This window comes from Trachypithecus francoisi, unplaced genomic scaffold (assembly GCF_009764315.1).
Source record: "Trachypithecus francoisi isolate TF-2019V2 unplaced genomic scaffold, Tfra_2.0 Lachesis_group8, whole genome shotgun sequence".
Taxonomy (NCBI): Eukaryota; Metazoa; Chordata; class Mammalia; order Primates; family Cercopithecidae; genus Trachypithecus; species Trachypithecus francoisi.
The window spans coordinates 41,453,787-41,472,779 of record NW_022681473.1 but is presented as its reverse complement, the minus strand read 5'-3'; the positions used below and the strand labels follow the sequence as shown (position 1 = coordinate 41,472,779).

Here is an 18,993-nt window from a genome sequence, read left to right as displayed (position 1 = left end):
TTGCTCTTTCTTAAGAAATTTGAAATAGTACTTTTGGACTTCAAAACCTTTAGCCAGATAGTTAAAGGCGAAGTAGAAACAATTTTACATTTTTTCTATGTCATGTGTTTATGGTGCTTTATTTATAACACTGATATCAAATTGCCCATTCATTGCTTATTGTTTTATACAAAGAAAAGCATACATCTAGATTAAATGCTACCACTTCCTCTCCAACCTAAAACTCTACTTCAGCATCGTTTTCAAAATCAGTCAACCCACTGGCCCTGTGAAGCCATCCTGGCTGGCCTCCCAAGTCCTGATGGGTGGGGAAACTGCCCTGAAGAGGCTGGGAGGGGAGGGCATGATGCTGAACTTTTGTGCAGCCCCCAACTGCAAGCAGAGGAGCATGTGGTTGGACCTGGCCTTCTTCAAGTTCCTGCATTATCAGGTCAGAGCCCAGAAGTGAGTGAAGAATTGTTGCAGAGCAGACTTAGAAGATAAAATGCCTCACCAACTAAATCAACATTATCGATCATGTGCCAAATACTTTGAGACCTCTGTGATCTGTAGAAATGTAAATTTTACAGAAACATCAGAAAAATTCAGAATGATTGGGTTATTGTATTTCTCAAAATTAATTGAAGCAGATACTTGTGAAGTAATTGGGAGAGTCCTTATAGGACTGTTCTTCAATACAATGCAATACCAAAAATATTTGATCTTACCAATCATTTAAACAATTCAAATAATAGACACAGAAAACAAATAAAAGAATTGAATGAAGATGAAATCAAGACAGTGAAACAGAGAAAAAATTGTGAAACTTCAGAACAGGAACAAAAACATAAACTAACAACAGCTGTGTTCAGAACCTTACTACAGAAGAAGGGGATGAAGAGCAAAATGAGGACATCTTACCTGTGACCCTTGAAGACAAGGAAAACAAAGAATGCCTAAAATCTCTATTTGAAGTCTTGATTGTTATGGGAAAGCAAAATGTGTCACTGAATGGACATGAGGCTAATGAAATCCCAGGAGGTCTCTTTACTCCAGATAACTTTCAAGCACTGCTAGAGTGCCTGATAAATTCTGGTGCGGAGGTCCTGAGAAAGCGCTTGGAGACAACAGCAATTAACACATTGTTACGTTCAAAAACACAGCAGAAACAGATGCTAGAGATCTGTGAGGGGTGTATTCATGGAGAAACTCTCAGAGAAGTGAGAGTCTCACACTTCTTTTGTATTATCACTGACAATGTAGTGGACATAGCAGGAGAGAGCATCTAACCTGTGTTGGTGAAGTTTATTGATTAATCTCATAAACTGAGAGGAACTTGTAGACTTCCTGGCTTATGAACCTGATGCGGAAATTTTGGCTGTGAAATTTTACACTGTGACAACTGAGAAGCAGGGACCAAATATGGAGTACTGTCGTGGCCAGGCTTACATTGTTTCTAGTGGATTTTCTTCCAAAATGAAAGTTGTCACTTGTAGAGTTTTAGAGAATTCTAGCAGTGACACTCCTCAAGCTATCTACACACTCTGATCTTATTGTTCCTTAAATATGTGTTGGGCTAAATCAGTACCTGTTATGGGAGTATCTGTTGCATTAGGAGCAATTGAGGAAGTTTATTCTTTTTACCATAGATCACCACAACTGCTTGTAGGACTTTACAATGTAATTTCTATTCTTTTTCAGAACAATGAAGAAAGGGGTAAACAAACTGAAGGGAATTTGTCATTCTCAGTGAATAGTCAGGGATGATGATTCTGAAATTTTAGTGGACCTCCTGCAAGTACTTGTTTTATGTTTAGATGGCATAAGTGACACAAATATTGGATGGTATAACAGTGTATCTGCCCAAGCATTTGTATTCTGCAGTGTAGTAACAGATTTTGATTTCATGGTTATTATTGCTGTTCTTTAAAATGTCTTAACTTTTATAAGAGCCTTGGTAAAAAAAAAAAAAATCTCCAGGGGCAAACTTCTGATGTCTTCTTTGCAGCCAGTAGTTTGACCGCTGTATTGCATTCACTTAATGAAGTGATGAAAACCATCAAAGTTTATGAGGAGTTTTGATTTTAGCCATGAATTTAGCAGCCATGAATTTAGCAGCCAGACTTGATATTCAGATGAATCTCCCTGGGAAATTCTGCAGAGCTCAGCAAGGTAACTGGGAATCTCAACTAACCTCTAAGTTACTGTAAAGAAACCCTAAGTGTTCCAGCAGTGGAGCACATTATTCAGGTATTTAACAATATATTCCCAGAACAGCATCTCAGAGCTCTTAAATGCTTAGCTCTGGGATCTTCAGTCACAAGATAACTCAAATTTCATACATCAAAGGAACACCATGCTGACCTGTACAGAAGTAACTTACCTAGTCGCGTCAAGCTCTCAGCCAAGCTTCATTGTTGGAGAATCAAATGGAAACACATAAGGGAAGATATAAAGCTTCCATTCGCCATTTACAAAGTCCTCAATCTGCCTGACATCAAGTTTTTTCCTAGTATGTATGCATTGCTGTATGACCTGTGTATTCTTCCTGTGATGAAGGTTGAGAACGAGTGGTATGAAAGTATACTTGAGGAACACTTTGACCAACCAAATTTAAAGGTAACCATGCTTTGCATAACATAAATTTTGATATGAAACATGATCTGAATGTAATGGTGGACACACATATTAAACTCCATACAACTATGTCAGAACTTCCTACAGATAATTCAAAAACCGTTGAAAATACCTAGAGAACTTTTTAAAATAGGCTTTCTCACATTTGATATTTGGGAAAAAAGCCTTAAGGTGTATGTAGGCCACTTAATCACTAAAATCTTTGCCTGTAGGCCTCCATTGACTATGTTAGCCATTGATAATCTACCCATTTAAATGATCCCTATTTAAACTCTCATGCTTTGAAGACCTATCTGTTCTTCTAGAAAAGAACATTGAAAGTGCCATGTTTGAGTTCTGTGTGATCTCTTCTAGTGGCACTCTGGAATTGTTTTAGTGAAGTGATTTTAGACATGACACATTTTATCACAGTGGATCTCTAGTTCTTGGGGGTTGACTTATCAGTTCTTTGAAGAAATATATTTTGAGGAGGTGTGGGAGAAAAGAATCCATTTTATAAAATGTTACAGTGAAGCTGATTGATCTTTGATTAATAGGAGATTTTAGTATGTTGTTAAACATCTGTACTGGACAGTTAAATTACCAGAGAGAGAAGCTTGTGAGCTTGCCAAAAAAGGATTTCACTGTAGATTTTGTCTCTCTCAAATGAACTTAAAGGAATGAATTACAGTTAAAATTAGAATGGAACAGCCTGCCATTGTTGTTCAACATCTGGTTGTTGCTGTTTACATTCTTTTGTGGAGCCTACATCTTCCTAAGCTTTGTAGCTGGTATATGTTGAAGACTTCTGTTTCATGGTTAAGGCAGAATCAGAGGCTGGGGTACTGACAACTGACTTGTCTGTTTTTTTCTCTATTTTTCCATGACTATATCTACTGCCTCATCTTTATTTATAAGCAAAACCGGGGAAACTTACAAAAGCAAGTGCTTTGTTGTTAATCTAGAAATAATATGGAAAATTTTGTTGTTATTTTTGGTGAAGAAAATCAATTTGCATAGGTTATTTCAATTTAAATGTGAATTTTATTTTTTAAAAAATCAACTGTTTAGGCAGGCAACAATAAACATTTAGAGATGGCATTTGAGTTGACACTTGTCTACTCTATCAACATAATATTTGGACAAAAAGAAACATAAGGAAACATTATCTATAATATGTGCTTATTATTTTACAGTGGTCTGTGGGGGAAACAGGAATCCATCAAACACAAATTCAAAATGACTATATGATAGGAAAACAAAGATAGCAGTACTTACCAAGGCATGCAAATGTATTTTTGTCAGATCTTCCATAGCCTCAGGGTTCGCTTTGCCGTACATGATAAATCCCAGATTCTCAGATCTGAAGGCCACCTCCTCTGCCTTCAACCTGGTACATGAGTCTCCTCTCGCTCACCCTTAAAAGTGAATATTCAGGTTCTTCACTGGGATCTGCACAACCTTGGGAAGTTGCAGCTTCTTAAAGCAGCCCACTTTCATTTGGGAGCAGCTTAAATTATGATTTAAAACAAAAACAAAAACAGCTGCAGTGGCTCACAGCTTTAATTTCAGTACTTTGAGAGGTTGAGGCAGAAGGATCCCTTGAGCTCAAGGGTTTGAAACCAGCTTGGGCGGCATAGCAAGACCTCATCTATACTAAAAAATAAAAACAAAGAAAAAGAAAAAGAAAAAAAATTTAGCTGGGCATGGTGGTGTGTGCCTATAGGGTCAGCTAGTTGGGAGGCTGAGGCAGGAGGATCACCTGAGCCCAGGAGGTACAGGCTGCAGTGCGATATGATGGCACACCTGTACTCCAGCCTAGGTGAGAGACTGAAATCATGTATCTAAAAATAAAACAAAAATAAAAATGAATATTTAAAAAATCCTTTGGCTTCCTAATCCTTAGGCATAGGCCATCCAAATATTTGGACACAGGTGGTTTGTTTCCTTATTTATTTTATGTTTCACTCAACCCAAATTCTTCTCTGTCTGCAACTTAACAATTTATTTACTCATCTGTAAATGGAAAGTTTTATCATAGATTGTATATTTAGTTATTTGCAGAGTATTTTTTTTGCAGTGGAATTAGTTATATAAAACAAAATACTAGCATTATATCCTTATAAATAAACTACAGACCAAGGATATGTTGTGATTAGAGACAGAATGAAAAGCTGAGAGCCCAACTACTTGGCTTCCCTTTCAGTCTTCTTAGAAATCCTCCAGTATACCTCAGGAGAAGTCAAGGGCTTCAAGATATAAATAGTAAAAAATATCAAAGCATTGAACTATGAAATTTCCATCTAGTTTAAAATATTTATGTATTTTATTAAGGTGAATTAGCTCTTAGGCAGTCTTGATAGATGACTCTGACTATTCAGCATCTGGGGCACTTTTCTGGATAAACTCCAATGTGTCACACTGGAGGATCTCTCTTAAAATGCCCCATTTAAAAAATAGTCAGCTTCAAAATTGAATTTATGGTATGCAAAAATAGTTGCTTTGCTGTCTTTTAATAGAAAAATAAGTCAATGAGAAATGGTTTACTCAAACATAATTCAAACAAACACTGAAGATTTGACTATATAAATCATCATGAATAAAAATATGACATCACTTTCCTATTTATAAAACTCTTTATTCTTGGATATCTGAAAAATTCTAAAAACAAGCAGCACAGAAGAAGCAGTTCACATGCTTTTTCTATCTTCCATTGTCCTTAGTTGATGCAAAACAGAGACTATCCAGATCTTCTGGCCTATATTTCAGAAGGAAAGTATAGAGTGGGTGACCACCTTGATTTGTTTTCATAGTATAATGTCTTACACATATAGAAATGATTTTAAAAATGATTTATTTGGCTGTAAAGCACTCCTAATTCTGCTCATTATAATTACAAAGGATATGGTTGTACCTATTGGAGTGACAATTTTAGTTTTAATATTCTTTAGAAATGTTCACTATAAAAATTATGTGACATTTTCGAAACACTGAAAAAAATTTGTCCTAAGAAACTTTTAAAGGGATGGAGTGAAGCTTATTTCATTATTTTAACTAATAAACTTCAATCTCAAGCAATGGTAAAATATCCAATTGAGGTCCAGGCACGGTGGCTCATGCCTGTAATCCCAGCACTTTGGGATGCCCAGGTGGGCAGATCACCTGAGATCAGGAGTTTGAGACCAGCCTGACTAACGTGGTGAAACCCCATCTCTAATAAAAATACAAAAAATTCCCTGGGTGTAGTGGTGGGTGCCTATAATCCCAGCTACTACAGACGCTAAGGCATAAGAATCACTTGAACCTGGCAGGCAGGAGGGTTCAATGCGCTGAGATTATGCCACTACACTCTAGCCTAGGAAGCAGAGCAAGACTCTGCCTCAAATAAATAAATAAATAAATAAATAAATAAATAAAAATAAAAATAACAGGGTGAGATGGCAGAATAGGAATAGCTCTGGTCTGCAGCTCCCAGGAAGACCAGCGCAGAAGGCAGGTGATTTCTGCATTTCCAACAGAGATACTGGTTCATCTCATTGGGACTGGTTAGACAGTGGGTGTAGCCCATGGAGGTCAAGCAGGAGCAGGGTGGGACGTTGCCTTACCCAGGAAGCCCAGGGGGTTGGGAAACTCCCTCCCTCTGCCAAGGGAAGTCTTGAGGGACTATACAGTAAGGAACAATGCACTCTGGCCCAGATATTATGCTTTTCCCACTCTGTTTGCAACCTACAGACCAGGTAATTCCCTAGGGTGCCTATACCACAAGCCCCCTGGGCTTCAAGCACAAAACTGGGCAGCCATTTGGGCAGATACTGAGCTAGCTGCAGGAGTTTTTTTTCATACCCCAGTGGTGCCTGGAATTCCAGTGAGACAGAACCATTCACTCCCCTGGAAAGGCAACTAAAACCAGGGAGCCAAGTGATCTTGCTCAGCAGATCCCACACCCATGGAGCCCAGCAAGCTAAGATCCACTGGCTTGAAGTTCTCACTGTCATCACAGCAGTCTGAAGTTGACCTGGGACATTCAAGCTTGATGGGGGAAGAGGCATCCACCATTACTGAGGCTTGAGTAGGTGCTTTTCCCCTCACAGTGTAAACAAAGCTGCCAGAAAGTTCAGACTGGGCAGATCCCACTGCAATGCCACAAAGCCACTGTAACTAGACTGCCTCTCCAGATTTTTCCTCTCTGGGCAGGGCATCTCTGAAAGAAAGGCAGCAGCCCCAGTCAGGGGTTTATAGATAAAACTCCCATCTCCCTGGGAAGAGCACCTGGGGAAAGGGGTAACTGTGGTTGCAGCTTCAGCAGACTTAAATGTTCTTGGCTGTTGGCTCTGAAGAGAACAGTGGATCTCCCAGCACAACGTTTGAGCTCTTTTCAGGGACAGACTTCCTCCTCAAGTGGGTCCCTGAAACCCATGCCTCCTAACAGGGAGACATCTCCCAGCAAGGTTTGACAGACATCTCATACAGGAGAGCTCCAGGTGGCATCTGGCAGAGCCCCAGTTGGCATCTGTTGGGTGCCCCCCAGAACGAAGCTTCCAGAGGAAGGAGCAGGCAGCAACCTTTGCTGTTCTGCAGCCTCCACTGGTGATATCCTGGCAAACAGTCTGGAGTGGAGCCCCAGCAAACTCCAGCAGACCTGCAGAAGAGGGGCCTGACTGTTAGAAGGAAAATTAACAAACAGAAAGCAATAGCATCAACATCAACAAAAAGGACAACCACGCAAAAACTCCATTTGAGGGGTCACCAACAGCAAAGACTAAAGGTAGATAAATCCACGAAGAGTGGAAAAAACAGCACAAAAAAGCTGAAAATTCAAAATACCGGGATGCTTCTTCTCCTTCAAGGATCACAACTACTCACCAGCAAGGGAACAAAACTGGACAGAGAATGAGTTTGATGAATTGACAGCAGTAGGCTTCAGAAGGTGGGTAATAACAAACTCCACTGAGCTAAAGGAGAATGTTCTAACCCAATGCAACGAAGCTAAGAACCTTGATAAAAGATTAGAGGAATTGCTAACCTGAACAACCAGTACTGAGAAGAACATAAATGACCTGATGAAACTGAAAAACAGCACGAGAACTTCGTGAAGCGTATAAAAGTATTGATAGGCCAAATTGATCAAGCAGAAGAAAGGATATCAGAGATTGAAAATCAACTTAATAAAATAAAGGGTGAAGACAAGATTAGAGAAAAAAGAGTGAAAAGGAACAAACAAAGCCTCTAAGAAATATGGGACTATGTGAAAAGACCAAACCTATGTCTGATTGTTATACCTAAAAGTGATGGGGAGAATAGAATCAAGTTGGAAAACACACTTCAAGATATTATCCAGAACTTCCCCAACCTAGCAAGACATACCAACATTCAAATTCAGGAAATACAGGGAACACCACAAAGATACTCCTCTAGAAGCACAACCCCAAGAGACATAATTGTCAGATTTACCAAAGTTGAAATGAAAGAAAACAATGTTAAGGGCAGTCAGAGCGAAAGTCAGGTTATTCACAAAGGGAAGCCCATCAGACTAATAGCAGATCTCTCTACAGAAACCCTGCAAACCAAAAGAGAGTGGGGGCCTATACTCAACAATTGTTAAAGAAAAGAATTTTCAACCCAGAATTTCATATCCAGCCAACCTAAGCTTCGTAAGTGAAGGAGAAATGAAATCCTTTCTAAACAAGCAAATGCTGAGGGATTTTTGTCACCACGAGGCCTGCCTTACAAGAGCTCCTGAAGGAAGCACTAAATATGGAAAGGAAAAACTGGTACCAGTCACTGCAAAAACATGCCAAAATTTAAAGACCATCAACACTATGAAGAACCTGCATCAACTATTGAGCAAAATAACCAGCTATCATCATAATGACAGGATCAAATTCACACATAACAATATTAACCTTAAATGTAAATGGGCTAAATGCCCCAATTAAAAGGCACAGACTAGCAAATTGGATAAAGAGTCAAGGCTCATTGGTGTGCTGTATTCAGAAGACCCATCTCACGTGCAAAGACATACATAGACTCAAAATAAAGAGAGTCTTCCTTAACTCATTTTATGAGGCTAGCATCATCCTGATACCCAAACCTGGCAGAAACACAACAAAAAAAGAAAATTTCAGGCCAATATCCCTGACAAACATCAATGTGAAAATCCTCAATAAAATACTGGCAGACTGAATCCAGCAGGATATTAAAAAGCTTATCTACCACTATCAAGTCAGCTTCAACCCTGGGATGCAAGGCTGGTTCAACATATGCAAATCAATAAACGTAATCCATCACATAAACAGAACCAATGACAAAAACCACATGATTATCTCAATAGATGCAGAAAAGGCCTTCAATAAAATTCAACACTCCTTTATGCTAAAAACACTCAATAAACTAGGTATTGATGGAACATATCTCAAAATCATAAGAGCTATTTATGACAAACCCACAGCCAATATCATACTAAATGGGCAAAAGCTGGAAGCATTCTCTTTGAAAATCAGCACAAGACAAGTATGCTATCTCTTACCACTCATATTCAACATAATATTGGAAGTTCTCACTAGGGGAATCAGGCAAGAGAAAGAAATAAAGGGTATTCACATAGGAAGAGAGGAAGTCAAATTATCTCTGTTTGCAGATGACATGATTTTATATTTAGAAAATACCATAGTCTCAGCCTAAAAACTCCTTAAGCTGATAAGCAACTTCAACAAAGTCTCAGGATACAAAATCAATGTGCAATAATCACAAGCATTAGTATGCACCAATAATAGACAACAAGAGAGCCAAATCTCCCATTCAAATCATAAGCTAACTCCCATTCAAAATTGCTACAAAGAGAATAAAATAGCTTGGAATATAACTGACAAGGGATGTGAAGGACCACTTCAAGGAGAGCTACAAACCATTGCTCAAGGAAATAAGAGAGGACACAAAGAAATGGAAAAACATTCCATGCTCATGGATACAAAGATTCAGTGTCATGAAAATGGCCATACTGGCCAAAGTAATTTATACATTCAAAGCTATTCCCATCAAGATACCTGTGACTTTCTTCACAGAATTAGAAAAAAAAAAAAACTACATTAAGTTTCATATGGAACCAAAAAAGGGCCCATATAGCCAAGACAATCCTAAGCAAAAAGAAAACAATCTCGAGGCCTCACACTACCTGATTTAAAAGTACATCACAAGACTACGTTAACCAAAACAGCATGGTACTGGTACCAAAACAGATATATAGACCAGTGGAACAGAACAGAGGCCTCATGAATAACACCACACATCTACAACCATCTGATCTTCAGCAAACTTGATACAAACAAGCAATGGGTAAAGGATTCCCTATTTAATAAATGTTGTTGGGAAAACTGGCTAACCATATGCAGAAAAGTGAAACTGGACCACTTCCTTATACCTTATACACAAATTAACTCAGAATGGATTAAAGATTTAAATATAAGACATAAAACCATGAAAACCCTAGAAGAAAACCTAGGCAATACCTTCAGGAAATAGGCATGGGCAAAGACTTCATGACTAAAACACCAAAAGCAATTGCAACAAAAGCCAAAGTTGACAGATGAGATCTAATTAAACTAAATACCTACTGCACAGAAAAAAAACAACAAAAGAAACAAACAACTATCATCCGAGTGAACAGACAACCTACACAATGGTAGAAAATTTTTGCAATCTATCCATCTGACAAAGAGCTAATATTCACAATCTACAAGGAACTTAAATTTACAAGAAAAAAACAACCCCATCAAAAGTGGGCAAAGGATATGAACAGACAATTTTCAAAAGAAGACATTTATGTGGACAACAAACATGAAAAATGCTCATCATCACTGGTCATTAGAGAAATGCAAATCAAAACCACAATGAGATACCATCTTATGCCAGTTGGAATGTTGATCATTAAATGTCAGGAAACAACAGATGCTAGAGAGGATGTGGAGAAATAGGAATGCTTTTACACTGTTGGTGGAAGTGTAAATTAGTTCAACCATGGTGGAAGACAGTGTGGTGATTCCTCAAGGATCTAGAACCAGAAATACCATTTGACCCAGCAATCCCATTACTGGGTATATACCCAAAGGATTATAAATCATTCTACTATACAGACACATGCACATGTATGTTTGTTGCAACACTATTCACAATAGCAAAGACTTGGAATGAACCCAAATGCCCATCAATATTAGACTGGATTAAGAAAATGTGGCACATATACACCATGGTATAGTCTATGCAGCTATATAAACAGAATGAGTTCATGTCCTTTACAGGGACATGGATGAAGCTGGAAACCATCATTCTCAGCAAACTAGGAAACCATCATTCTCAGCAAACTAACACAGAAACAGAAAACCAAACACTGCATGTTCTCACTCATAAGTGGGAGTTCAACAGAGAATATGTGGGCATAGGGAGGGGAACGTCACACACCAGGGACTGTTGGAGGGTAGGGGTCAAGGGGAGGGATAGCATTAGGAGAAATACCTAATGTAGATGATGGGTTGATGGGTGCAGCAAACCACCATGGCACGTGTATACCTGTGTAACAAACCTGCATGTTCTGAACATGTATCCCAGAACTTAAAGTATAATTTAAAAAAAAAAAATTCCTTGATACAATGCTCATGCTGCATTTTTAATAGTACCAAATTTCATCAACATTTTTATTTTGTTCAACTTCTTTTTATCTTAGTTTAAGTATTTAATTATTATGCCAAAGAAAAAATGTAGAAATTGAATGAGTACAAACATATCTATAACCTTCTTTATATATTAAAGAATATATATTCTATTTTTTTCTGCTTGGCTTATATTATTTTCAACATACTCTTTGTGAATGCCATTTGTAGATCAACTATTGTATTACTATTTAAAGCTATTTATTTTTATTGGAATATAGGAAAGTGAGTTATCTGAATTGAAGCAATAGTATATATAAAAATAGCAGCCCATGGGTAATAGAGCATGTCTTAGTATCTATCATTAAAGCATGTGCCACTTGCTGTAAACCAAAAATAAAATTGTAAGCCTCCCAAATAATTAAATGGATCCCTCCTCTTGGCCAAGGGGATTCCAAAGTAAACCTAAAAAGTAGTTCTGGAAGGATATACTGCATTATAATCTTGTATTTTTGTAATTCAGGCACAACTGACCATCATTAACATCAAAACAGAGATCTTACAAGTGAACAACTCTTTGTAACAACAAGACATCAATCTACAGCCTAATTCTCATATACCATCACAAGACAGATAGCAGATCTGGAAAGAAATGGAAGTATTTACCCCCAAATTGACACATTTTGAAATTGCCCTGCCAAGCTGTCTTGTGAAGAAAATATACATTTCATAGAGAATTCTCTTCCTTTTCAAGTGTTTTCCTGATCCAGGAGAGATTAACTAATGGTCTAGCACCTTTTTAGATCTGATCAGAGAAATTTACCATATATTCTCTCTGAAGCCTGCTACCTGGAAGCTTCATCTGCATGACAAGAACCTTGGTCTCCACAACCTCTTATCTTAACCCAGATACTCCTTTCTGTTGGTTCTAGGTCTTTGGATAATAACTTAACTCTTTCATCCAATTGCCAATCAGCAAGTTGAAACTACCTTCGCAAAAAATATAACTGAGAAAATTATTACAATGAAAGAGATATGACCTAACTGACTCCACCTTGCTTCAACCTCTAAGCAGTCCTTCTTCCTTTTTTGGGCATAGGCAGAACTAACACTGGGACAAAACTTAGTTTATAGTTTAACTTTAAAACAAAGCTGATAACAGCCCTTTCCCAAAACAAACCCCTTTTTTGCCTGAGGATTAGACTGTCTTTGCAGAACTAACAAATTAGCCATAAGGTTAGAGATTATGGTTGAGGAATTGTACAGCTGGAGACTACAAGATTCTAAACCTCCCCAGTAACTCCTAGGGATAACATCACTGTTGTTTTGACTCCCTGTGATTTTATCTCCAACCTGACCAATCAGCACTCCCCACTCTCCAGACCTCTACCTGCCAAATTTTCCCTAAAAACCCCTGATATGGTTTGGATCTGTGTCCTCGCCCAAATCTCATGTTAAATTGTAATCCCCAATGCTGAAGGTGTGGCCTGGCGGCTGATTGAATCATGGGGGCAGATTTCCCCATCGGTGCTGTTCTCTTGATGATGAGTGAGTTCTTGTGAGATCTGGTCATTTCACAGTGTGTAGCACCTCCTTGCTCTTCCTCTTGCTCTTGCTCCCAGCATGTGAGATGCCTCAATCCCCTTTTGCCTTCTGCCTTTATGGTAAGTTCCTTGAGACCTCCCCAAAAGCTGATGTTGCCACACTTCCTGTTCAGCCTACAGAACTATGATCCAATTAAACCTTTTCTAAAAAAAATAAATTACCCATTCTCATGTAATTCTTTATAGCAATGTGAAAGCACACTAATACAACCCTGATCCCTGAATTTTTGTGGTGACTGATTTGAGTAATAATAAAATTCTGGTCTCTCGTACAGCTGGCTCTGTGTGAATTAAACTCTTTCTTTATTGCACTTCGCTGTCTTGATAAATCAGCTCTATGAGGACAGTGGGCAAGGAGAACTTGTGCAGTTGCAAAATCCTGGAATCCGCCTATGACCTGGAAGTGGCCACTGCCCTTCGAGTTGTCCTGCCTTTCCAGACAGAACCAATATATACCTTGCACATACTGATTGATATCTGCCTGAAAATTGTCTCCCTAAAATGTATAAAATCAAGCTGTAATGCATTCGCCTTAGGCACATGTTCTCAGGACTTCCTTAGGCTGTGTCACAGACCATGGTCTTCACATTTGCCTCAGAATAAATCTTTTCAACATTTTACAGACCTTGCCATTGACAAAGCCTTTTGAATATAGTAAAATTTTCTACTTGCCTTGTGTTGTTTTGCATAAAACCAATGTGCTATTTTAAATAAAGGGTTTTTTTTTCTTTCATTTCTAGATGCTATTTTTCTTTCCTTGCCTATTGACACTAGCTAAGACCTCCAGTAGTGAGGGGGAGAAAAAATCCCACATACTGAGCCTAGAAAGTAATTCTAGAATCTGCTCTGGGAGTTGGGGGGAAGTAGATGAATAATAAAGTTCTACAACAGAAGATTTTAGAAATTTCAGAGGTATTAATTAGAACCTTGACTCTAGTCTTTTCAAAGTCTGAGAAACAGCAATGAGGGACAGTCTAGTGAAGAAATTAAAACATTTTACCGCCCAAAATAGATTTCTTTGATATATTTTGAAATGGCTGCTGCTTGGCCAGCAGGTAGAAGTGGCTTCACAAAGCTGTCTTAAGGGGGGAAATTTGTATCTGTAGAGAATCTCCATTAATCCAGCCATGTCCCCTTCCCTTTCTGTTCCTTTTTCCAGATCCAGCAGAAATTGAGAGTCTGAAACCTTTAAAAATCTGAAAATAAATATTTTTATCATATGGTCTCTCTGAGGAAGGTTTCATCTACATAGCAAGGCCACCTTTGCTAGCAAGCCTCTTCTTCCCCTTCAAATAACCTGTTTTACCAGCATCTAAGCCCCCATTCTTTCTATAACCTAAAAATGGTATATACGTTTCTGTAACTCATTGGGAAGTTGGATCTTCATTCTAAAGCTCCTGTTTATGCACCTTAAATAAATTTGTATACCTCTCCTCGTATTACTCAATCTGCCTCATGTCAGTGATTCTTAGCGAACCTTTAGTGTGCCAAGAACCAATGGCCCCCACATAAGCACATTTTACTTTCAAGTTCCAGTGATACTCTTATCCGCAGATAATTTTAATAGTTTAATAGTTGTGATTGCTCAGCATGGCCTTGAGCATTACAAATGAAGGTATTGTTAATCTTTTCTCTAGAACACCTTTCTCAAGGTCATTTTCACACATTGCCTTTAGATTCTACCTAAATAACTTGAGCCTGTCTCTTCTAATACTTGGATTTGGGACTTAGGCTTTCCTGAATGTACACCATTCAAGCAATATTACTGTTGCAATTAGAGTAGTTTCATTTCCTCCATCACCTATAGAAGGTTATTATTTTCAAAACTGCCCTGTTAAGTGTTTTTATGGAACATGAGTGAATTGAGAAAATCTCCACTCCTAACCCTTTAAAAGTTCTAAAATATAAGACAAAATATTTAACACAAACATATATTAATAAGTTTATATGATGTAAAACAGCTTGCAATCAGTTTGTATGCTACTATATCCACATGCCTTCCAATATCAATTTTTTAACATCACACTTGAAAGATTAAAACATTTGAAAACCAGTAAAAAACAAGTCAGAAAAATTGCAATACAGCCATTACCTAATGGTATCATGATGTCTCACAACATCAGTAAAAACATCCCTTGTGTACATACTATTCACTTGGCTGACTTTCAGTTTTTGTTTGACTAAAATTGTTTACTCTAAATTCCTCAATTCTCTCATATATTCATTTCAAAATGTTCTTAAGTTTTTAAGTAAATATCTTCTCTTTCTTTGATGTAGATTTGAGACATTGCCATAGTTCTTCCTTTCTTTTAGCAGCACAATATAACCTGTTCTCTGACCTACTCAGCACAACTTTATTATTTTCTAATCTCACATGTCTTTCTGATAGTGTATTGCAAAAATATTTTTTGTATCACAAATTCATGTCACACTTGTGATAAATTCATGATACAAAAGTGATCACCAATTGATTCTGAATATTTTGTAAATAATGCATCCAAATGTAGTTTACCATAAGAAGAATTTCCCTTAGACCCATGAAAACTTGCCCAGTTTTGAGAAAGCCAGTGCTTCAGAGTGACTTCCTCAGCATTTTCTATATCATACTTTGATGCCTGTGACCAACACAGGAATATCATTCTTCACTATGCAGAGCACCTTAAAGCTAAACCAGAACCCACATGGGACTCAGTCCTTATTTCTGTTTTATGGTACATTCTGAAAGAAATTTAAGGTTTGGCTTATAAACCTTCCCGAAGAAAAGATCCTATCCTACTTTCAAAGCTATAACAATACCTAGATCCAGCTCAACTACAAATCAGATTGATTTAGTGCCAAACTCCAGTGTTGTTATGAAATAAAAGGCACATATTTTTTAGAAGGTATATATTTTTAGTTTGAACTCTACTGTTTTCTTGTACCAAGGTCCTTCATAGAATCAAACATTACAAGACAAAGAATAAGCAAATAATATACAATGTTTGAGAGGTAAAATAGTCAATAGAAACAAACTCTTAAGTTTGAAATAAAATCATCAGTATATTTATATACAACAGAGAAAAGAATCTGGTATCTTAAAGCTGAGTCGGTAAAACATACACAAACTAAAATACAAAGGCAAATAGAGTGAAAATAGTATTTGTGATCTCTAGGTAAATAACAAAGGTTTTAGCATCCATGTAATTGGAGACTCAGAAGGATAAGAGGGAGCATGGGGTAGGAAAATATTTGCTGAGATACTTGCCAAAATTGATAAAACACATCAACTCACAGATCCAACAAGCTCAGCAAAACCCGGCTTAGATAAACAAGTGAAAAAATAAGATACCCAGAAATGCAGTCAACTACTGAGAATAAGAAGGAAGAGGACAATTGGAGGAGGAGAAGGAAGAAGAGGAGAAAGAGTGGGGGGGAAATGGGTGAGGAGGAAGAAGAAAGAAAGCAGCCTAAGAATATGGCACATGGAATATAAGGGAGTAAAGACAGAAATTATGTTAAGGAATGTCATCTTAAAATGCTAAAAGTAAAATGGAGAAGGATGGAAGAAAATAAAGAAGGAAAGAAAGGAAAGAAGAAAAAGTGGAAGAGAAAAAAGAGATAAGTCAATGAGAAATAAAATGCTATATATTATGACTGTAAGTTTCTTCACCAGCATTCAGACAGCGGCTTCTAACTTTTAATTACATGTGTTATCCTAAATCCGCAGGTTACCCAAATGAAACTTTAAGCATTCCCTCACCAATGAACCTGTTAATGCATTCCCTCACTAGCTAACCTGTCAAAACAGGTTATTTTGCAAGGGAGGGCCAGAACTTTTATTAATTGCGTCCATATTTCCAATGACCAGTTGGCTCTCTCTGGCTTCCTGCACCCTACTGTCAATACCTTGTCAAAGAGTAAAGCCTACTGAGAATGAGACTGCCCCAGTTTAAGAACTTTACTTGGTGTTAATTTCTCATTTTATATCTGGATTCTCTTTCATTATTTTTAGTTTCTCTGTTATCTGGAGGGAAACATCTTTGGAAAGAAAAGTCATTGATCCCGGCACTGGGAGTTGTCAGGACACGTTCTCCTGGGGGCTAGGATAATCAGAAAAGTGCCATACTTTCCAACAATTATTTCAAATTCTGAATCGTAGAGGGACCCTCTAACTTAAGTGAGACATGCAAGCAGCTGAAGCGTATTGGCCCCCATTGGCGGCCCTCAGTAGAACCAACCTCACAGGGCAGCAGTCCTTGGCTGAGGTCACTGGAGCTCCAGGACTCACCTGGTGCTGAGCAGCAACGCCTGCAGGAGAGGCAGCAGGTAGCTCATGGGCTGAATCTCATGCTTTTGCCTGCAGGGAGCCTCCTTCCGTCCCTCTCTGGCTCTCCAGCCTCCTCCGGGCCCTGTTGCTTCTCAGTGTCCAGTTAACTAAGGGACACCTACTGAAGGTTGGGAGTGGGAAGTACTATATGGAGAGGCAAGGCAAGGCGAGGCCAGGCCACACATACACATATGCATACACATACGCATACATATACATGTACATACATATACACATGCATATAGAGACATAACTCCACCCTCTTGCAAAGGTTTATCATGAAGAGAAAATGCATCTGCGAATCCTTCATTTACTGCTTTTAATGGGATTGAAGTAATAAATATGTATGCATAATAGAAATAGTGTATTTTAAACTTCATGACACCTAACCAGCCGAGCAGTAATATTTGCAAACTGGGCAGCACTCCCTTAGTTAATGGTAAAAGTGACAAAAATTTAAGTAGGCATAGTCAACTCATATAAACTGCATGTAATTTGGTAAGAGAAAATGAGGAATGAAAGAGTAGTCTGACTTCCAGGTTACAAAATAGCATTTCATTTTGTTCTTGCTAGAGTTTTCTAATGATAGCTTTTCAGCTCTGTTAAAAATTAATCATTTAAGATGCATTCTCTACAAAGCCATATGATGATTTTCTAATAGGTACATATAAACATACATAGTATATGTCATTCTAACTTGTAAATACCTTTTGTTGGCATGACATGTTTGCATTCATGATCTCATGTGCCCATCACAGAAGTTGAGAACACCAAACATTTCTATCATTTTTTTTTTTTTCCCAGAGGAAGAAGTGGTCACAGAGAGGTTAATTTGCTCAGTCACTTAGTTACTATTAAAATGGAGATGGGCGTTCAAAGTCGGTTTGCATCACTTCGAAACCTATTATGATAAAACTTCCTCTTTTGAAACCAGGGAAAGAGAAAATCTTTGTCCCAACTCAAATTTCATTACTGTCTTCTAGACATATCAGTGTAAAGTAAAAAAACTTCATCATTCTTATGAATTTAGAAAAAAAGTCAAAATAATCTTTGTTTAGACATATTCAAGTGAAGTCATTCCCATGTATCTATTTACATTTTATATACAAACATAATTTCAAGTTTAATTTACCTGTTCATTGTCTTTAAGTGGAAAAAAGTTACTTATCTTAGAAGGGATAGATGTATCAGCAAACTGTATCTTGAGAAATAAACTTTACAGTTTTGGAAGCTTATGTAGCATTTAAGAAGTACATCTTGAATTATGTTATGTTTCTTTTTCTTTCTTTTTTTTTTTTTTTTTTTTGAGATGGAGTCTCGCTTTTGTCACCCAGGTTGGAGTGCAGTGGCAGGATCTCAGCTCACTGCAAGCTCCGCCTCCCAGGTTTACGCCATTGTTCTCCCTCTGCCTCCCGAGTAGCTGGGACTACAGATGCCCGCCACCTCGCCTGGCTAGTTTTTTGTATTTTTTTTTTTTTTTTTAAGTAGAGAAGGGGTTTCACCTTGTTAGCCAGGATGGTCTCGATCTCCTGACCTCGTGATCCACCCACCTCGGCCTCCCAAAGTGCTGGGATTACAGGCTTGAGCCACCGCGCCCGGCCAATGTTATATTTCATCCTCTTATCAGATATCTTTTTTTTTTTTTTTTGATACAGAGTCTCACTTTGTTGCCCAGGTTGGAGTGCAGTGGCACGATCTTGGCTCACTGCAACCTCCGTCTCCCAGGTTCAAGCAATTCTTGTCCCTCACCCTCCCGATTAGCTGGGATTGCCGGTGCCGCAACCATGCCCAGCTAATGTTTGTATTTTTAGTAGAGATGGAGTTTCACCATGTTGGCCAGGCTGGC

General features: G+C 38.1%; 2 pseudogenes; both read left to right on the top strand.

The window, feature by feature from the left end:
- Positions 1-346: 346 nt before the first annotated feature.
- LOC117081675 lies at positions 347-1,909 on the top strand (annotated as a pseudogene).
- A 175-nt stretch (positions 1,910-2,084) lies between these two features.
- LOC117081284 overlaps positions 2,085-18,993 on the top strand; it is a 35,530-nt pseudogene continuing 18,621 nt past the window's right edge.